At 41.9% G+C, this 20,071-nt stretch overlaps 1 protein-coding gene across 1 annotated transcript in view; it reads left to right on the forward strand.

The window, feature by feature from the left end:
* The first annotated feature begins 1,449 nt into the window (after positions 1–1,449).
* The window catches only part of axin2 (axin 2), a 148,863-nt gene continuing 130,241 nt past the window's right edge, over positions 1,450–20,071 (forward strand). Inside the window, exon 1 of the mRNA XM_008116698.3 lies at positions 1,450–1,553. The gene's annotated coding sequence lies outside the window, so the exon portion shown is untranslated. The remainder of the gene's footprint in view (positions 1,554–20,071) is intronic.

Raw genomic sequence — 20,071 nt, forward strand, 5'->3', positions numbered from 1 at the left:
AGATGCCTTATATAAAACCCCTAAATTTGCCTGGTTAGACAAGTATCTAACAGCCTCATCAGATGGGCAATATTGCCCATCGTATGACACTTCCACTTCGTTTGCAGCATGAAGCCACTGGCTCCCATCCTACAACATTGATCTACTTCCAGCAGAGCTCCACGCTGCAAGTGAAGTTAAAGCATGGTAAGTCGCTGTGCCGGTAATATGGGAGGCTTCCCATGTTGCATAGGAAACAACGGAGAAATCAGGCAGCGGACACTTTCCACGTGGGATAGGGTGAGGGGGAAAGCGGATAATTTGGGGTGCAGGGTGACGGGTTCTCCCCGCTCCCCGCTGGATTCGTCACGATGTGTGGCGAATCCCAGCCTTAATGTGATGAGGTCCCTAAAAAATCCTAGATAAGATGCTGTTTGTTGTTTATTCGTTCAGTCGCTTATGACTCTTTGTAACCTCATGGATCAGCCCACGCCAAAGCTCCCTGTTGGCCGTGGCCACCCCCAGCTCCTTCAAGATCAAGCCAGTCACTTCAAGGCTACCATCCATCCATCTTGCCCTTGGTTGGCCTCTCTTCCTTTTTCCTTCCATTTTCCTCAGCATCATTCTCTTCTCCACGCTTTCCTGCCTTCTCATGATGTGGCCAAAGTACTTCATCTTTACCTCTAATATCCATCTCTGCCTCTAATATCCGATAAGCTTCTATTCCTGCCCAAATGAATCCTATTCAAACCGTAGGAGCATACACACTTCACTTCACTTTATTTCTTAATTAGTCGCTCTCCACCAGAGTGCTCCTAGCGACTTACAATTTAAAATATCATTCCACAATATAAAAACATAAATTCAACATAAAAACATTCAACAGTGACTATTTGGCAAATTAGATTTGATTTACTTAAATGCACACTCGAGTGGATAATGGTTCATACAGATTTACTAAATCATTGTTTCCTGAAAATCTGCAGAGAAATTCCATGCACCATCAGATAAATGGTGGTCTTTGACCAAGTTTGCTCAAGTATTCTTCCCTAGAGGGTGGCCACAGGAATCTGCTCAGATGAATCCAATACAAAAACCCAGCCCTACTATTAGGCAGAGAAAGGCATGTGCCTCAGACAACAGAGGGTGGGAGGCAGAAGCAGTATCTCCTCCACACATTAATCCTTCCCGCTAAAGTGGTTCTCAATTTGGGGGGCCCAGATGTTTTTGGTCTTCAGCTCCCAGAAATCCTAACAGCTGGTAAACTGGCTGGGATTTCTGGGAGTCGTAGGCCAAAAACATCTGGGGACCAACAGGTTGAGAAGCACTGCTCTAGATGTTCCTTCTCTTACAAGAACCTGTGTGCTCTGTACCCTGTCTTTAACCTAAATTAGGCTACTATTACCTTCAGGTGTGGGATGCTTTCCTGTTGCTTCAACAAATGAGCTACTAGTCCAGCTGGCTCCTGTTCAGGGAATTAAAAAGAAGGATCTCATCCTTTTTCTGGAGCAGCAAAATGTTCTGGTCTTGGGCGAATCTGCTGACTGGGCTGCTATCACACATGCATTTGTGAGGTTGGTTAATGTTACTGTAATCGATTCTATGTTTGAGGGAGCTTTGGAAACTGAATTCTATTGGCAAAGTATTAACCAGCAATAATTCTAGGGACTGTGTTACTTTTTGCATCGATTGAATTAGCTAGTTTCTGAGGGCAATTTAAAGTACATGTACCTTCAAAGTCCTAAATGTCTTAGAGCAGGGGTCCCCAAACTAAGGCCCGGGGGCCGGATGCGGCCCATCGAAGTCATTTATCCGCCCCCCACGTCACAAGGGCAGAAGGGGGTTGGGCTAAATGACCCAAGAGGTCTCTTCTCTTACAACCCTTATTATTATTATTATTATTATTATTATTATTATTATTATTATTATTATTATTATTTGAAACACAACAAGATGAGTCCACAGCAGACACTCTGCTGGCTGTTGAATTGGATCACATGTCGGACACTTCCCAAGTGTCTAGGACTGAGTGATGTATCGGCGAATAATGCGCGCAGATCCCAGTAAGGTGGCCTTCTGCAGCTGGCAGCTGGTAATTTTGTCAGCGCTGATTGTGTTTAAGTGCAGGCCAAGGTCTTTAGGCACTGCACCCTGTGTGCCGATCACCACTGGGACCACCTTGACTAGCTTGTGCCAGAGTCTTTGTAATTCGATCTTTAAATCCTCATATCGTGTCAGCTTTTCCAGTTGTTTCTCCTCAGTCCTGCTGTCACCTGGGATTGCAACATCAACAATCCATACTTTGTTTTTTAACACGATTGTGAGGTCAGGAGTATTGTGTTCCAAAACCCTGTATTATTATTATTATTATTATTATTATTATTATTATTATTATTATTATTAACATTGAGGCTGGGTGGCCATCTGTCAGGGATGCTTTGCTTGTGCTTTTGGTGCACAGAGGCTGAAGGGGGTTGGACTAAATGGCCCAAAGGGTCTCTGCCAACCCTCTTTTTATTGTTGTTGTTGTTGTTATTTATTATTATTATTATTATTGCTCTGTGGCCAACCATAGTCCAGCCCTCCAACGGTCCGAAGGATTGTGAACTGGCCCCCTGTTTAAAAAGTTTGGGGACCCCTGTCTTAGAGCAATGGTTCTCAAACTGTGGGTCTGCAGGTGTTTTGGCCTACAACTCCCAGAAATCCCAGCCAGCTTACCAGCTGTTAGGATTTCTGGGAGTTGAAGACCAAAACGTCTGGGGACCCCAGGCTGAGAAGCACTGTCTTAGAGTATCTTCATTGGAGAACACAGCGATTCTGCCATGTTCTAGAAATCACTGGGTGAAACATTTTGTATATGCCAGTATTCGCTGGGGCTACTGACAACACCTGTAGAAACACCAATAAGTATGCCTCCTTGCCTTAGAAGAGTGGTTTTCAACTTGTGGGCTGTGGCCCAGCAGTGGGCAGCAAGAACAAAAATCTTGTCCGTGAACCTCCTTTCTCTTTACAGTGTTCCCTCACTTATTGCTGGGGTTAGGTTCCAGGATCACCCGCAATAAGTGAAAATCCACGAAGTAGGGACACTATATTTATTTTAATATTTATACATTATTTTAGTAGTTATACACTATTTCAACCAATGTGTTGATAAATTGCCTTCTTCTCCTGTTGCCACTTGGGCTCCTTTTCTCTCCCTTTGACTTCTCCTTCCTCCTTTTCTTAGGCTGTAAATTGTAATTTTTATGATTTATAATAGTCTGCTGAACTTGCAGACCGAAAGGTGCCAGGTTCAAATCCCAGGAGTGGAGTGAGCACCCGCTGTTGCTCTAGCTTCTGCCAGCCTAGCAGTTTGAAAACATGCTAATGTGAGTAGATCAATAGGTACCACTCCGGCGGGAAGGTAAGGGTGCTCCATGCAGTCATGCCGGCCACGTGACCTTGGAGGTGTCTACTGACAATGCCGGCTCTTCGGCTTAGAAATGGAGATGAGCACCAATCCCCAGAGTCAGACATAACTGGACTTAATGTCAGGGGAAAACCTTTACCTTTACCAGTTTATTGAAAAACTGCAAAACAGTGAGTTCACAAAAAGTGAACCGCAAAGTAGTGAGGGAACACTGTATTTATTTATTTTATTTCATTTATTTTATTTCCACTCCTTTCTGCAAAGCTAACCATTGAATTGGATAGGCTACATCTGCTTTAGATGATTAAAAATGGTTTTCTGGGGGTGAGCAGATGGTGACTACTGGATGGCTTATGTTCTGTATCAGAAACTAGAGCTGATGTGGTCTATCCAATGCAGTTTTCTGAATCAGCACCCCAGATAAACAAACTGAATCTAAAGTTGACCAAAAACTGATTCGTAACCCTTTTGGTACTAATGTTGGAGTGTGGTCCTTGGTCAAAGTGGTCCCTGGTCAAAAAACAGTTGGGAACCTTTGCCTTAGAACATCAAGTTGTCTCTCCTCCCTTGGAACATGTTGAAAACTCCTCTTCCATATAACTTTAATTTTTTATTTTTGCTGCTTCTTAAATTACTTCTAAACTGTTTTCAGATTTTCTATTTAGTCTGATGTTTTGTAGTTCGTTGGTATTTTTATCTGTTGCTTTTGATCTTTCCATCTTAACTGGATTATCAATTTCTTTTGTTGGTTGGATGTTCCACTTTGTCTTGGCGTTATCTATCCAATTTTCAATGCCTGGACAGCGGATGTGCCTTTGGATTAAAAGCAATGGATTATATCCAGCGGTTTTCTTTATAATAAGCTTCTGTTTAAAAGCATATGGTGGCACCAACAGTTTACACTAGTCCTTGTTCCCTGTTTCCAAAAGTTGAGTACTTCAGAACATTGTTGGAAATAAGATTACAGTAGAGTCTCACTTATCCAACATAAACGGGCCAGCAGAACGTTGGATAAGCAAATATGTTGGATAATAAGGAGGGATTAAGGAGAAGCCTATTAAACACCAAATTAGGTTATGATTTTACAAATTAAGCACCAAAACATCATGTTTAACAACAAATTTGACAGAAAAAGTAATTCAATACACAGTAATGCTATGTAGTAATTACTGTATTTACGAATTTAACACCAAAATATCACGATATATTGAAAACATTGACTACAAAATTGTGTTGGATAATCCAGAATGTTGGATAAGCGAGAGTTGGATAAGTGAGACTCTACTGTAGTTATAATTGGCATTAGATAAACTGTTCCATCCAGAGCACCTTTGGGTCTCAGGGCCCATCCACACAGCCATATAACCCAGAATATCAAGGCAGAACAACTCACAATATCTGCTTTAAACTGGGTTATCTGAGTCCACACTGCCATATAGCTCAGATAATGTGGGATTTTATTCAGCTGTGTGGAAGGGTCCTTAGATGGAATGACCAAAGGATTATGGGACTTGCAAAACTTCAAAAGGGCCAAAGGTGTGCCCCCCCCCCACACACACACATGCTTTACTCAAAATACTATCTTCAGAAGCATGATGAGCTTATGACCTTTTCAGTTTGTGTAAGCTAACCTTCTGCATTGCTCCTGCTCACATTCCCTTTGTCCAAATTATCAGTTGGAGAAATCTTCACTTGTAAGGACCATGAGCAGGTATTAGGATGGTGAACTTCAGAAGAGATGATGGAAGGCCAGAGATTATACTTCTTGGAACAATAGCCTTGAGAATCGGGCTCACAAAGTATCAGCAGAGATTAACTACCTTCCCACAAATTGAATGTGTCAATAGGGCCTGCATGTAAACATCTGTGTTGATAAAAAATCATCTCAGCCCTCCTTGATGGTGATGAGACCACTAGCAGTTATGGTCATTCTTTACAGCTACAGTACAGTCTCACTTATCCAAGCTAAATGGGCCGGCAGAAGCTTGGATAAGCGAATATCTTGGATAATAAGGAGGGATTAAGGAAAAGCCTATTAAACATCAAATTAGGTTATGATTTTACAAATTAAGCACCAAAACATCATGTTATACAACAAATTTGACAGAAAAAGTAGTTCAATACGCAGTAATGATATGTAGTAATTACTGTATTTACGTATTTAGCACCAAAATATCATGATATATTGAAAACATTGACTAAAAAAATGACTTGGATAATCCAGAAGCTTGGATAAGCGAGGCTTGGATAAGTGAGACTCTACTGTATTAGGAATATACTACTCCAGGGGTCTGGTAACTATGTGAATTGGTTACAATGCTCAGCGACTCCATGAGTCATTTGGAAGCTGTTGATGGGAAAACTTTTTGTTGATGTTTTCTTTTGTTGATGAGCTGTTGTGTGTCTTGTTTTACTTGTGATTATGTAAACATAATTCCACATGACCTTGTCATGATTGAAAACATGGATCCACTGGCTACAGTCCCATGTTCTGAGCTGCTGAGGACAAGTTTCAGGCCGTGGTGATTTTTCTTTTCAAGGCCTGGAATCTCATCTGCTCAGGGTCCCATGAGTTTTTCTTAAGGAGGGGTAACACACAGTTATTGCCCCCCACAACCAGCCCTTTATCCACCCCCCTTAAGTAAAGGTAAAGGTTTCCCCTGACGTTAAGTCCAGTATGTCTGACTCTGGAGGTTGGTGGTTGTCCCCATTTCTAAGCCAAAGAGCCAGCGTTGTCGGTAGACACCTCCAAGTTCATGTGCTGGCATGACTGCTTGGAGCGCCATTACCTTCCCATCGGAGTGGTACCTATTGATCTACTCACATTTGCGTGTTTTCGAAATGCTAGGTTGGCAGAAGCTGGGGCTAACAGCAGGAACTCACCCCGCTCCCCAGATTCGAACTGCCGACCTTCCAGTCTGCAAGTTGAGCAGTTCAGTGGTTTAAAATTAAATTTAAAATTTACTTATTTTACTAATGGGCATCAGAATCTGTGGACAAAGAATAATGCTGCAGAGAAAGGCAAAAACACACACACACAAAAAAATAGAATTCTTTACCGCCTGGATCCAGTCATTTGATTTTATGTTTGAAATCTATATTTTGTAATTTATAATGTATTTTAATCGTTTTAACTGTTTTATGTACTGTTTTATATTGATTTGTATGGGCATCGAATTGTTGCCGTTGTTGTAAGCTGCCCTGAGTCCCTTCGGGTGAGAAGGGAGGGATATAAATGTGAGAAATTAATAATAATAATAATAATAATAATAATAATAATAATAATAATAATAATAATAGTGTCCTCCTCTCTCTTTGGCCCTACTCCTGAACCCCAGAGTGAACTTGAGTTGCATGCCCCCTGGCCACATATTCAAACCAATGTGCCTGTGAAAGGAGGGTGAAAAACAGGAAAGCATCCATCCCAGGGAAGTGTAAAAGTGGTTTCATACCAGGTTAACAAAAAGGAGGAATTGGGGTGGGTGCGTGGGTGGTAGCACCTTGAAGATAACTGGTTTCTATTTTACCACTAGCTTAAGTACTCAGCGATGTCCACATTCGGTAATTTATAATGTTAATGCTACTTGCGAAGTGTGTTAAAGCGCTGAGCTGCTGAACTTGCAGACCGAAAGGTCCCAGGTCCAAATCCCGGGAGCAGAGTGAGTGCCCACTGTTGCTCCAGCTTCTGCCAACCTAGCAGTTCGAAAACATGCCAATGTGAGTAGATCAATAGGTACCACTCTGGCGGGAAGGTAAGGGCGCTCCATGCAGTCATGCCGGCCACATGACCTTGGAGGTGTCTACGGACAACGCCGGCTCTTGGGCTTAGAAATGGAGATGAGCACCAACCCCCAGAGTTGGTCATGACTGCACTTAACCTCGGGGGAAACCTTTACCTTTTTATGCCCATATTCCAGAAGCATTCTCGCCCACATCTAAGGCAGGCATCCTCAGTGGGTGTGAGGTATATTGGAAAACTAAGCAAGGGAGGTTTATATATCTGTGGAAGGTCCAGGGTTGGAGAAAAAACTCTTGTCTGTTGGAGGCCGGTGTGAATGCTGTGATCAGTCACCTTGATTAGCATTAATGGCTTCATTTCTGCCTGGGGGAATCCTTTGTTCTGATGTGTTAGTAAAAAGGTAAAGGTTTTCCCCTGACATTAAGTCCAGTCGTGACCGACTCTGGGGGTTGGTGCTCATCTCCATTTCTAAGCCCAAGAGCCGGCGTTGGCCTTAGACACCTCCAAGGTCATGTGGCCGGCATGACTGCATGGAGCGCCCTTACCTTCCCGCCGGAGCGGTACCTATTGATCTACTCACATTGGCATGTTTTCAAACTGCTAGGTTGGCAGGAGCTGGGGATAACAGCGGGTGCTCATTCTGCTCCCGGGACTTGAACCTGGGACCTTTCGGTCTGCAAGTTCAGCAACTCAGCGCTTTAACACACTGAGCCACCACCAGGGGCCCTCTGATGTGTTAGCTGTCCCTGATTGAGTCATGTCTGTAATTCCTCTGTTTTCAGAGTGTTGTTCTTTATTTACTGTTCTGATTTTAGAGTTTTTTTAATACTGGTAGTCAGATTTTGTTCATTTTCACTGTTTCCTCCTTTCTGTTGAAAGCCATAGCAGAGCACTTGATGAACCAACCTGGACACAGTAAATTATTTGAGAGAAACTTCTACTTGAGAGAGTTTCTTCCCTCTGTCTAACAATAGGACCTACCCTTAGTCCTATCATACTGGATCTTTCACTCTGATGCCTGTTATAGCCTCACAATATAGAATTCCTCCCTGTTACACCTCATAGAGTCATAGAGTTGGAAGAGACCTTGTGGGTCATCCAGTCCAACCCCATTTTGCCAAGAAGTAGGAAATCGCATTCAAAGCACCCCCAACAGATGGCCATCCAGCCTCTGCTTTAAAGCCTCCAAAGAAGGATCCTCTACCACACTCTGGGGCAGAGAGTTCCACTGCTGAACAGCTCTCACAGTGAGGAAGCTCTTCCTAATGTTCAGGAATCTCCTTTCCTGTAGTTTGAAGCCATTGTCCTACGTCCTAGTCTCCAGAAAACATTCTTGCTCCTTCCTCCTTATGACTTCCCCTCACATCTTGATCCATGGCCCTCAATCATGTCTCCTCTCAGCCTTCTCTACTGCAGGCTAAACATGCTCAGTTCTTTAAGCCACTCCTCATAGGGCTTGTTCTCCAGACCCTTGATCATTTTAGTTGCCCTCCTCTGGACACATTCCAGCTTATCAACCAAGCGGCATTACTTCATATGAGGAGGAATCTTGAAATTCTGTGTATTCAGAAGAGTAACTGGATGAGTTAAGTCCCATTAGATATATGCATGAGAGACAATGGAATCATCCTGGAAAATTGAAGCAGACAGTTTCCTTCATAATATCTTTCTCTTTTTTTGCCGTCATTTTTTTAATAGAAGGGAAATTGATTTTATTCCTAGGAGGGGCGCCTGTGTGGTCTCGTAGTACTCGGTTCTCTGGCTGAAACCCCAGACTAGGATGAACTGATTAATTGAGTTTGCTCCAGACAATACTGGCAACAGCCCTCTGTTAGAAGCATTTAGTGGAATTAGCCGAAACGCTGCTGGAACGGTTGTTTGGGAAGTCGCTGAAAATCATTCAGGGGCAATGTGTGCTTCGTGGCTTCCAAACAACACAACTCCACACATCTCTGATGGAGAGAAACAACACATTTAATACCAAACACCACATCAGTTGACAGTAACCAACCACCTGATTCCTGTACGTTGGCTGGAGCTGCTGGGATGTGCAAAAAAAGTAAAGCTAAAGTTTTTCCCCTGATGTTAAGTCTAGACATGTCAGATTCTGGGGGTTGGTGCTCTTCTCCATTCCTAAGCTGAAGAGCCGGCATTGTTCGTAGACACCTCCTAGGTCATGTAGCCAGCATGACTGCATAAAGTGCTGTTATATATCCAGTTATATCCCCTTCAGTGCAAGTAGGGCAAAACGATTCAGCTTTAGAACCCTTAATTTCCCCTGTTTATAAGGGGCCATATAATCCAGTTTCTGAGTCCAAATTATATGATTTGAATTGAATTATATGGCAGTGTAGACTCATATAATGCAGTTCGAAATGTGTTGTTGAAGACTTTAATGGCCAGAATCACAGGGTTGTTGTGTGTTTTCCGGGCTGTATGGCCATGTTCCAGAAGCATTCTCTCCTGATGTTTCACCCACATCTATGGCAGGCATCCACAGAGGTTGTGAGATATAACCAGTATCTTTTGGAGCCAACCCAAGATTTTATCATTATATTTGTATGTGATTTTATGACCTGTTTTATTGTTGTTGTTGATTCATTTGTTTTATTGCTTTGTTTTTATATTGTTGATGTTCGGGCTTGGCCCCATGTAAGCCACCCCGAGTCCCTTCGGGGAGATGGGGCAGGGTATAAAAATAAAATAATAATAATAATAATAATTTTATTATTTTATTTTATTATTTTATTATTTTATTTTATTATGACACAGCAAACAAGATAGATATGCTGGATTTCATATCACAAAATCACAAGTCGAACACTTCCCAAGTGTCTAGGACTGTGGCGCCAGGCTGTTGAGCAACCAGCTGCAGCCAGCTGCAAAGGATCACTCTGACCAGGAGGTCATGAGTTCGAGGCCAGCTCGGAGCCCCGTGTTTGTCTTGTCTTTGTTCTATGTTAAGGCATTGAATGTTTGCCTTATATGTGTAATGTGATCCACCCTGACTCCCATTTGGAGTGAGAAGGGCGGAATATAAATACTGTAAATAAATAAATAAAATAAATATTTTCGGATGATGCGTGCAGATCCCAGCAGGGTGGCCTTTTGCAATTGGCAGATCGTAATTTTGTCAATGCCTATTGTTTCCAAATGCCGGCTGAGATCTTTTGGCACAGCACCCAGTGTGACAATCACCACCGGGACCACCTGCACTGGTTTCTGCCAGAGTCTTTGAAGTTCAATCTTGAGGTCCTGATAGCGGCTGAGTTATTATTATTATTATTATTATTATTATTATTATTATTATTATTATTATTATTATTATGCCTCACAACCTCTGAGGATGCTGCCATAGTTGTGGGCGAAACGTCAGGAGAGAATGCTTCTGGAACACAGCCATACAGCCCGGAAAATACACAACAACTCAGTTCGAAACAGATAATCTGGATACAGAAACTGGATTATACGGCAGTGTACACCCAGCCAAGGGCAAGCAGCACAGTGAGGGTCCACAGGCAACCACAAAACGGCAGCTTCAGTACTGCCGTCTTTTGAAGTAAAGACTTTCTGTATATATTTCAGATTTCAGTGTTAATGTCAAAAATACATAGTATGATTTTACATAGGCTTTGTGCTACATTAGAACAGTAAAGACAAATACCACTTAAGTAAAATAAACATTACATATTAAATAACCCAAAAAAAGATGTAAACACTAAACCTATCTGGGAATGTGCTATTGCAACACATCTGATGAAGTGGTTTAAAACCAGTATTAAAAAAATATTAGGACTAAGTACGTTCCAGTCTACTTGGAATACACAAAGCTCATTCTAGAAGCGAACTGGTCCAAGAGTCCAGAAGAGCCTTGACTCCAAGTTGCCAAAATTATGTTTTTTTTCCTCTATTCCAAAAGGTGAATATACCTTTCCCAAGATTCATTAATACATAGAAATAATAGGAAATAAAAGGAGCCCCCAATGGTGCAGTGGGTTAAACCTTTGTGCCAGCAGGACTGCTGACTTGAAGGTTGGGTTGCTGACCTGAAGGTTGCCGATTCGAATCCAACCCGGGGAGAGCGCAGATGAGCTCCCTCTATCAGCTCCAGCTCCATGCGGGGACATGAGAGAAGCCTCCCACAAGGATGGTAAAAACATCAAAACATCCGGGCATCCCCTGGGCAATATCCTTGAAGACAGCCAATTATCTCACACCAGAAGTGACATGCAGTTTTTCAAGTTGCTCGTGACATAAGAAAAAAACCAGAAATAATAAGAGGCTAATGTTAATTTAGACCATTTTGTTGCTTCTACCCTGTTCCCCCAGACTGACCTCTTTGGAATAGAATTTGCTCCATAGGCTGAAAGACGTTCCTTAGGCAGGTTTAAAGGAGCACAACTAGATAGGATATTTGAAGGTGTTCACATACGTGAAATTACTGCGTACATGTCAACAACAACAATTCTTATGATGAGTGCAATCAGCAAAGACATAAGCAAAAAATTGGGGAAACCATGGAAAAAAATTAGTTGTATACAATTCTGGCTGTTGCCCCTAAAAACAATGCTGCTAGAAATGTCAAAATGATTATGTTGCTGAAGCAATTCCCTAGTGAAGGAAATGTAAACTCAAGAGGGCTATTTAACTTAGGAAAAAAGGCAGGTAATGAGATAAAGTACGCACATGCCTGTACGATGGTATTGAGAAAGTGTTTGAAGGGTGTTTTCTCATTCTGTCATAATAGTAAAACTCAGGGTGATTCAATGAAACTGAATGGCAGGAGAGATAAAAGGGAAATGTTTCTACACATAGTGGGTCGTTGACGCAATGGCATTCACTACGTCAAGATCTACTGATAGCTACCAACTTGAACAGGATTTTCAAAGGGGATTGGACAAATACCTGCAGGACAAGGCTTTCAGTGGCTATATTTCCCTTGCATCAGAACTCCTGAAGCTGCTTTTGAAACGAAATTAGCTATTGTTACGGTTTTAAGGCCAAAGGGAAAAATCAACCCAAGTTATAGTTACCTCTTTCTAAATGTAACCCATAACCGCAAGGAGAGGCAGGTAACATCATAATCATCATCATCATCATTATTATTATATTGTAAGACACAGCAAACAAGATAGATATGCTGGATTTCGTTTCACAAAATCACAAGTTGAACACTTCCCAAGTGTCTGGGACTGTGTGATGTATTTTCGGATGATGCATGCAGATCCCAGTAGGGTGGCCTTTTGTCAATGCCTATTGTTTCCAAATGCCGGCTGAGATCTTTTGGCACGGCACCCAATATGCCAATCACCACCGGGACCACCTGCACTGGTTTCTGCCAGTCTTTGAAGTTCAATCTTGAGGTCCTGATAGCGGCTGAGTTTTTCCTGTTGTTTTTCGTCAATGTGACTGTCACCTGGGATGGCGACATCAATGATCCAAACCTTTTTCTTTTCCACAATTGTGATGTCTGGTGTGTTGTGTTTCAGAACTTTGTCAGTCTGGATTCGGAAGTCCCACGGTATCTTTGCGTGTTCATTTTCCATTATCTTTGCATGTTTGTGATCCCACCAGTTCTTTACTGCTGGGAGGTGGCACTTGAGGCATAAGTTCCAATGAATCATTTGGGCCACATAGTTGTGCCTCTGTTTGTAGTCTGTCTGTGCAATTTTCTTACAGCAGCTGAGGATATGATCAATGGTTTCATCGGTTTCTTTGCACAGTCTGCATTTTGGGTCATCAGCTGATTTTTCGATCTTGGCCTTAATTGCATTTGTTCTGATGGCTTGCTCCTGGGCTGCAAGGATCAGGCCTTCTGTCTCCTTCTTCAGGGTCCCATGCGTGAGCCATAGCCAGGTCTTCTCCTTATCAGCTTTTCCTTCAATTTTGTCAAGGAACTTTCCATGCAATGTTTTATTGTGCCAGCTGTCATCTCTAGTTTGTAGTGTGGTTTTCTTGTACTGATTTTTTATCTGCTGTGCTTTGAGGAGTTTCTGATTTTTGACTTCAATCAAAGCATTATTATTATTATTATTATTATTATTATTATTATTATTATTATTATTATTATTATATGCCATCTGAAAAATATCTGAATACAAAACACTTCTGGACAGTGATACAAAACACTGCTCTTTCCATCCACCTCCTTGTTGCCTCAACACCCACAACACAAGCCAGCGCTTGAACCCTGTGATACTCCTCCTCGGTCATTTAATGAGCCACACACACAGTCACTACGTAGGTAATTCAGATATTACCGTTTCAACACTAATGGAGTGAAGTTATCTCTTCTTATCATAACACCTTTGTTATTGGCAAGCAATGATTAGAGATCTGCCCTGCAGAGTTAGTTTTGAAAGGTCTTAAGCCTTCTCTTCCATGGCACTGGTGCCTCACCAAACCACAATACCCCATTAGTATTTAAAGTAACATCAAACAACATTGTGTTGTCGAAGGCTTTCATGGCCGGAATCACTGGGCTGCTGTGTGTTTTCTGAGCTGTATGGCCATATTCCAGAAGCATTCTCTCCTGACGTTTAGCCCACATCTATGGAAGGCATCCGCAGAGGTTGTGAGGTCTGTTGGAAACTAGGCAAGTGGGATTTATATATCTGTAATGTCCAGGGTAGGAGCCCCGGTTGGTGAAGTGCGTTAAAGCACTGAGCTGGAGACCGAAAGGTCCCAGGTTCAAACTCCGGGAGCGGCATGAGCGGCCGCTGTTAGCTTCAGCTCCTGCCAACCTAGCAGTTTGAAAACATGCCAATGTGAGTAGATCAATAGGTACCGCTCCAGCGGGAAGGTAACGGTACTCTATGCAGTCATGCTGGCCACATGACCTTGGAGGTGTCTAAGGCCAACGCCGGCTCTTGGGCTTAGAAATGGAGATGAGCACCAACCCCCAGAGTCAGACATGACTGGACTTAGCGTCAGGGGAAACCTTTAGCTTTACCTAATATCCAGGGTGGGAGAAAAAACTTTTGTCTGTTTGAGGCAAGTATGAATGTTGCAATTGGGCACCTTAATTATCATTGAATGGCCTTGCAGCTTCAAAATCTGGCTGCTTCTTTCCTGGGGGAATCCTTTGTTGGGAGGTGTTACCTGGCCCTGATTATTTCCTGTCTGGCATTCCTCTGTTTTCTGAGTGTTGTTCTTTATTTACTCTCCTGATTTTAGAGTTTTTTAAAATAGTGGTAGCCAGATTTTGTTCATTTTCATAGTTTCCTCCTTTCTGTTGAAATTGTCCACATGCTTGTGGATTTCAATGGCTTCTTTGTATAGTTGGGCTACACAGGAAGTAGGAAGCAGCCAGGCTTTGAAGTTGCAAGGCAATTCAATGATAATCAAGCCATACAGCCTGGAAAACTCACAGCAACTCAATTAAACTGAATACATTCTAGATACACACCAAGTCTCACTTTGATAGTGGACACCCTATGTTGTGGCGATTGGGGGACAAACTTTGAACCCCCTTGAATCTCTTCTGTTTGTGATCTCAGCAAGAGCATCTGTTACCTTGTGATGTTCAAGGAACTGCTGCTCACATGGCATGCATCAAAGGGACCACAGCGAAAAAGAAAAAGGGTATGTTTTTGGATGCTGAAGGTCCCAAGTTCAATCTCCGGCATTCTCTCTTGTTGAAAAGGATCAGATTGCAGGAGGTGTGGAAAAGCCTTGGCCATGATTCCCGCTTGGAATTTACAACCCTGGTCTAGATGAAGAAACAGGCCATCTGTTTCCTTGTCTAGGAAGCTTTTTTATACACTGTGCATAGCTTTTATGGAACATGCCGCATCATCACAGGAGAAATTATACTGTTTGGCCAGCATTGCACCACCTGACATCCATCAGCAAAGAAAGGACCAAGGCATTGACATCTCCAGCTCATCCTCTGTTTGGGTATTAGCCAGCACGCCAAGGCCTTAAATCAAGAAATAGTTTTCTAAGATCTAGAGCAGGGGTCCCCAAACTAAGGCCCGGGGGCCGGATGTGGCCCTCCAAGGTCATTTACCTGGCCCCCACCCTCAGTTTTAGAATATAATATATTGTATATATATATAATATTGATAATAATATTATAATGTAATACAATATAACACTAATAATAATAATAATACCATACAATAGTATTAATTATATATTATATATTACTAATAATATTACTAATAATATTACAGTATAGTGGTATAGTTCAATATAGTAATCTATAATTGGGCTCGGGCCGTGGCGCAGGCTGGAGAGCAGCTACAATCAGTCACTGCAATGAATCACTCTGACCAGGAGGTCATGAGTTCGAGGCCCACTCAGCGCCTATGTTTGTTTGTCTTTGTTCCATGTTAAAAGGCATTGAATGTTTGCCTATATGTGTAATGTGATCCGCCCTGAGTCCCCTTCAGGGTGAGAAGGGTGGAATATAAATGCTGTAAATAAATAAATAAATAATGCTAATAGTGTGCTATGCTAATAATATAACATATTGTATGTACATATAATTTGTAAGCCACTCTGAGTCCCCTTTGGGGTGAGAAGGGTGTGATACAAATGTAGTAAATAAATATAGTAAATAAATAAATAAATTTTAGACTTAGGCTCGCCCAAAGTCTGAAATGACTTGAAGGCACACAACAACAACAACAACAACAACAATCCTAATTAACTTGACTATCTCATTGGCCATAAGCAGGCCCACACTTGCTTATATTGTATTACAATATTGTAATATTGTATTACTCTTTCATTGTTATTTCATTGTTCTTGTTGTTGTTTTTGCACTACAAATAAGACATGTGCAGTGTACATCGGAATTTGTTTGTATTTTTTTTCAAATGATAATTTGGCCCCTCAACAGTTTGAAGCAGGGGTCCCCAAACTAAGGCCCGGGGGCCGGATGCGGCCCTCCAAGGTCATTTACCTGGCCCCCGCTCTCAATTTTAGACTTAGGCTCGCCCAAAGTCTGAAATGACTTGAAGGCACAACAACAACAACAACAATCCTACTTGATGATCTCATTGGCCAGAAGCAGGCCCACACTTCCCACTGAAATCCTGATAAGTTTACAGTATGTTGGTTTAAATTATTTTTATTTTTAAATATTGTATTGTTCTTTCATTTACTAATATTGTAAATGAAATATTATAAACTAATGATATGGTAATAATATAATATATTGTTTATACTTATAATATTGATGGTAATATTATAATGTAATACAATATAATATTTATTTATTTATTACAGTATTTCTACCCCGCCGTTCTCACCTAATAGGGGACTCAGGGCGGCTAATAATAATAATAATAATACAATATAATAATATTAATTATATATTATATATTAATTGTAATATTACTAATAATATTATGGTATAATGGTATAGTACAATATAGTATTATATAATGCTAATATTGTGCTATGCTAATAATATAATATATTTTATGTACATACAACTTGTAAGCAGCTCTGAGTCCCCTTCGGGGTGAGAGAGGGTGGGATATAAATGTAGTAAATAAATAAATAATTGTTGCTGGGGGGGTTGCACTACTACTATTACTACTACTACTACTACTAATAATAATAATAATAATAATAAACTTTATTTTTATATCCCGCCCCATCTCCCCAAAGGTACTCGGGGTGGCTCACAACAGGGACAAGCCCGAAACAACAACAACATATTTGACATAAACTTAAAACATTCCAACAATACACAAAATAAAATAATGGACAAATACATTAAAATCCAAGCAGATAAAATCAGAGCAATTAAAAGCAAACCAGTGGGGATAGGTTTCATAAAGTGCTGTCAAATAAGACATGTGCAGTGAGCATAGGAATTTGTTCGTTTGTTTTTTTCAAATGATAATTCGGCCCCTTAACAATCGGAGGGACCATGAATCAGCCCTCCACTTAAAAAGTTTGAGGACCCCTGGTTTGAAGGATTGTGGACCGGCCCTCGGCTTAAAAAGTTTGGGGAGCCCTGATCTAGAGAGATACTCGCAGGAACACCTCAGCAAGTGAGAGTCCAAAAGTGGCAGGCTAAAACCCAGAACCTCAATCAGTGGCTGATGCCGGATGAGAAACTCCCTCCCGGGTACACAGAAGACTGGGCGACTTGGAAGGCATTGAACCGACTGCACTATGGCACCACAAGATGCAGAACCAACCTTAAGAAATAGGGCTACAAAGTGAGGTCCACAACATGCAAGTGTGGAGAAGAGCAAACCACAAACCACCTACTACAGTGTGGTCCGAGCCCTGCCACGTGCAAAATGGAGGACCTTCTTATAGCAACACCAGAGGCACTCCAAGTGACCAGCTACAGATCAAAGAACATTTAGTATATTAAAGTTTGTTTAACTTTGTGTTTTCAATTACATTGCAGCTTGTACCCTCGGTTCGCTTCTGACATGATAAATAAATGGAACTGGTTTTAGCGTGCTTATTGTAAGCCTCCTTGAGAACCCCTTTGACAAAAAAAAATCCCCAGCCATCTCTTGATTTTCAGTATTAATAAACTCAGTCACCCCTACATTTGACCTTGGACTGTACTCTTCTCGCTGGGCTACACTCAGTCCTCCCCCTGCTTCAAACAAAATGCTGCGGAAAGATGGCATTTAATGCAAACCAGGCAAAACTCAGCGGCAGCTGCCTGGGGTCTCCAGCGCATCTCACCACCGACTTTGTGTTTTCTCAAGCGGGCACCTGGCATGCCTTGCTAGTTGGGAGCCCACGTCCAGAGGGACCCAGCACCACCAGACACCAGGGATTACAGGAGGGGCTTTTCTCCCCCCAAAAGCCAGCAGGGCTGGCGGTTTGTCTGCATTTCTCTCCTGACATCCCGTCTCCAAGGAAGCCCTCCTTCACTTTCTAAGAAGGATGCTACCCACTGAGCTATTCAAAGCACTTAAATGAGAGAAGGGGGTTAATACAGCGCGGAGGGGGAACTTGAGAAAGAAAAGAAAATAAGATTAGAAGGCCTGGATATTTGAAGCTGCAAGGCCTTCTTTAGGCCATGAAAAAGAGGGGGGGGGGGTGAATAAAAAGGTTATTATTCTTTCTTTCCCCCCTCCCACTACACATACACACACCCTTTTCCCTTCCCCAAAGGGCTTCATGGCTGAAATCCTTCCACTAATCCAATTTTCCCTCTCCAACAAGTATTTTATCAACGCCCCCACCCTTCGGACATCTCTGCATTCTGGCAGCCTTTTCTATGTCTCTTTCCGGAGTGTATTTTCAAAATGAGGTAACAAGAAAGTCCCTTTTCATTGAAGCGACTTGAGACATTTACGTTGCCGAGGCTGTGATCCTAAGCCACACGTAGGTGGAAGAGCAGAGCACTGAGAAGCGTGTCCCTCCCTGCCTTTGATACTTTGAGGTGCCAGGGAAACAACGCAGGACCGGCTACCCAGGGACCTCATTATTTCCCCCCTATTCTTCCCAATCAAATACAAAGTTTAGCTCAGTTACCAATATTACAATGGTTCAGAGTTTTCGGAGCCATGTTGCTTCTACAAAACGGGGAAAGACAGAATAATTGAAGTAACAATGGCTAAATCTAACACAAGTTTGTTGCAGCAAAGTTTCAAGGACAACATTAGAAAGGAGCGTTCAACATTAGAAAGTTGGTGGACATGGGTTATGTTAGAGCGGAGAGCAAGAGAGCATTGGCTCTTTCCAAAATGATCACAACATCCTCCACAATGAAAATGGTGCTGCTGCTAAACATCAGTGAATGGCTAGTGTTCATGGTTTCATTTATCCACATCTAATAATAATAATGATAATAATAATTAGACCTGGACAATTTGGACAGAAAAACAAGAAAACTCATGACCATTCATCATTCACTGCATCCTCGCAGTGATGTTGATCGGCTATATCTGCCTAGAAGATCAGGTGGCAGAGGACTCTTACAAGTCAAACAAGCAGTCAAAGAAGAAGAACATGCCCTGGCAGAATATGTAAAGCAAAGTGAAGAACCTGCATTGATTGAGGTAAAAAATCAGAAACTCCTCAAAGCACAGCAGACAAAAAATCAGTACAAGAAAACCGCACTACAAACTAGAGATGACAGCTGGCACAACAAAACATTGCATGGAAAGTTCCTTGACAAAATTGAAGGAAAAGCTGATAAGGAGAAGACCTGGCTCTGGCTCATGAATGGGACCCTGAAGAAGGAGACAGAAGGCCTGATCATTGCAGCCCAGGAGCAAGCCATCAGAACAAATGCAATTAAGGCCAAGATCAAAAAATCAGCTGATGACCCAAAATGCAGACTGTGCAAGGAAACCGATGAAACCATTGATCATATCCTCAGCTGCTGTAAGAAAACCGCACAGACAGACTACAAACAGAGGCACAACTATATGGCCCAAATGATTCATTAGAATTTATGCCCCAAGTACCACCTACCAGCAGTAAAGAACTGGTTTACAAACCTGCAAAGTATTGGAAAATGAGCACGCAAAGATACTGTGGGACTTCCGAATCCAGACTGACAAAGTTCTGGAACACAACACACCAGACATCACAGTTGTGGAAAAGAAAATGTTTTGGATCATTGATGTCACCATCCCAGGTGACAGTCGCATTGACGAAAAACAACAGGAAAAACTCAGCCATTATCAGGACCTCAAGATTGAACTTCAAAGACTCTGGCAGAAACCAGTGCAGGTGGTCCCGGTGGTGATGGGCGCATTGGGTACCGTGCCAAAAGATCTCAGCTGGCATTTGGAAACAATAGACATTGACAAAATTACGATCTGCCAACTGCAAAAGGCCACCCTGCTGGGATCTGCGCGCATCATCCAAAAATACATCACACAGTTCTAGACACTTGGGAAGTGTTCGACTAGTGATTTTGTGATACAAAATCCAGCATATCTATCTTGTTTTCTGTGTCATACAATGAAATAATAATAATTAATACTAATAATGCTTTA

Source organism: Anolis carolinensis, chromosome 2, assembly GCF_035594765.1.
Source record: "Anolis carolinensis isolate JA03-04 chromosome 2, rAnoCar3.1.pri, whole genome shotgun sequence".
Taxonomy (NCBI): domain Eukaryota; kingdom Metazoa; phylum Chordata; class Lepidosauria; order Squamata; family Dactyloidae; genus Anolis; species Anolis carolinensis.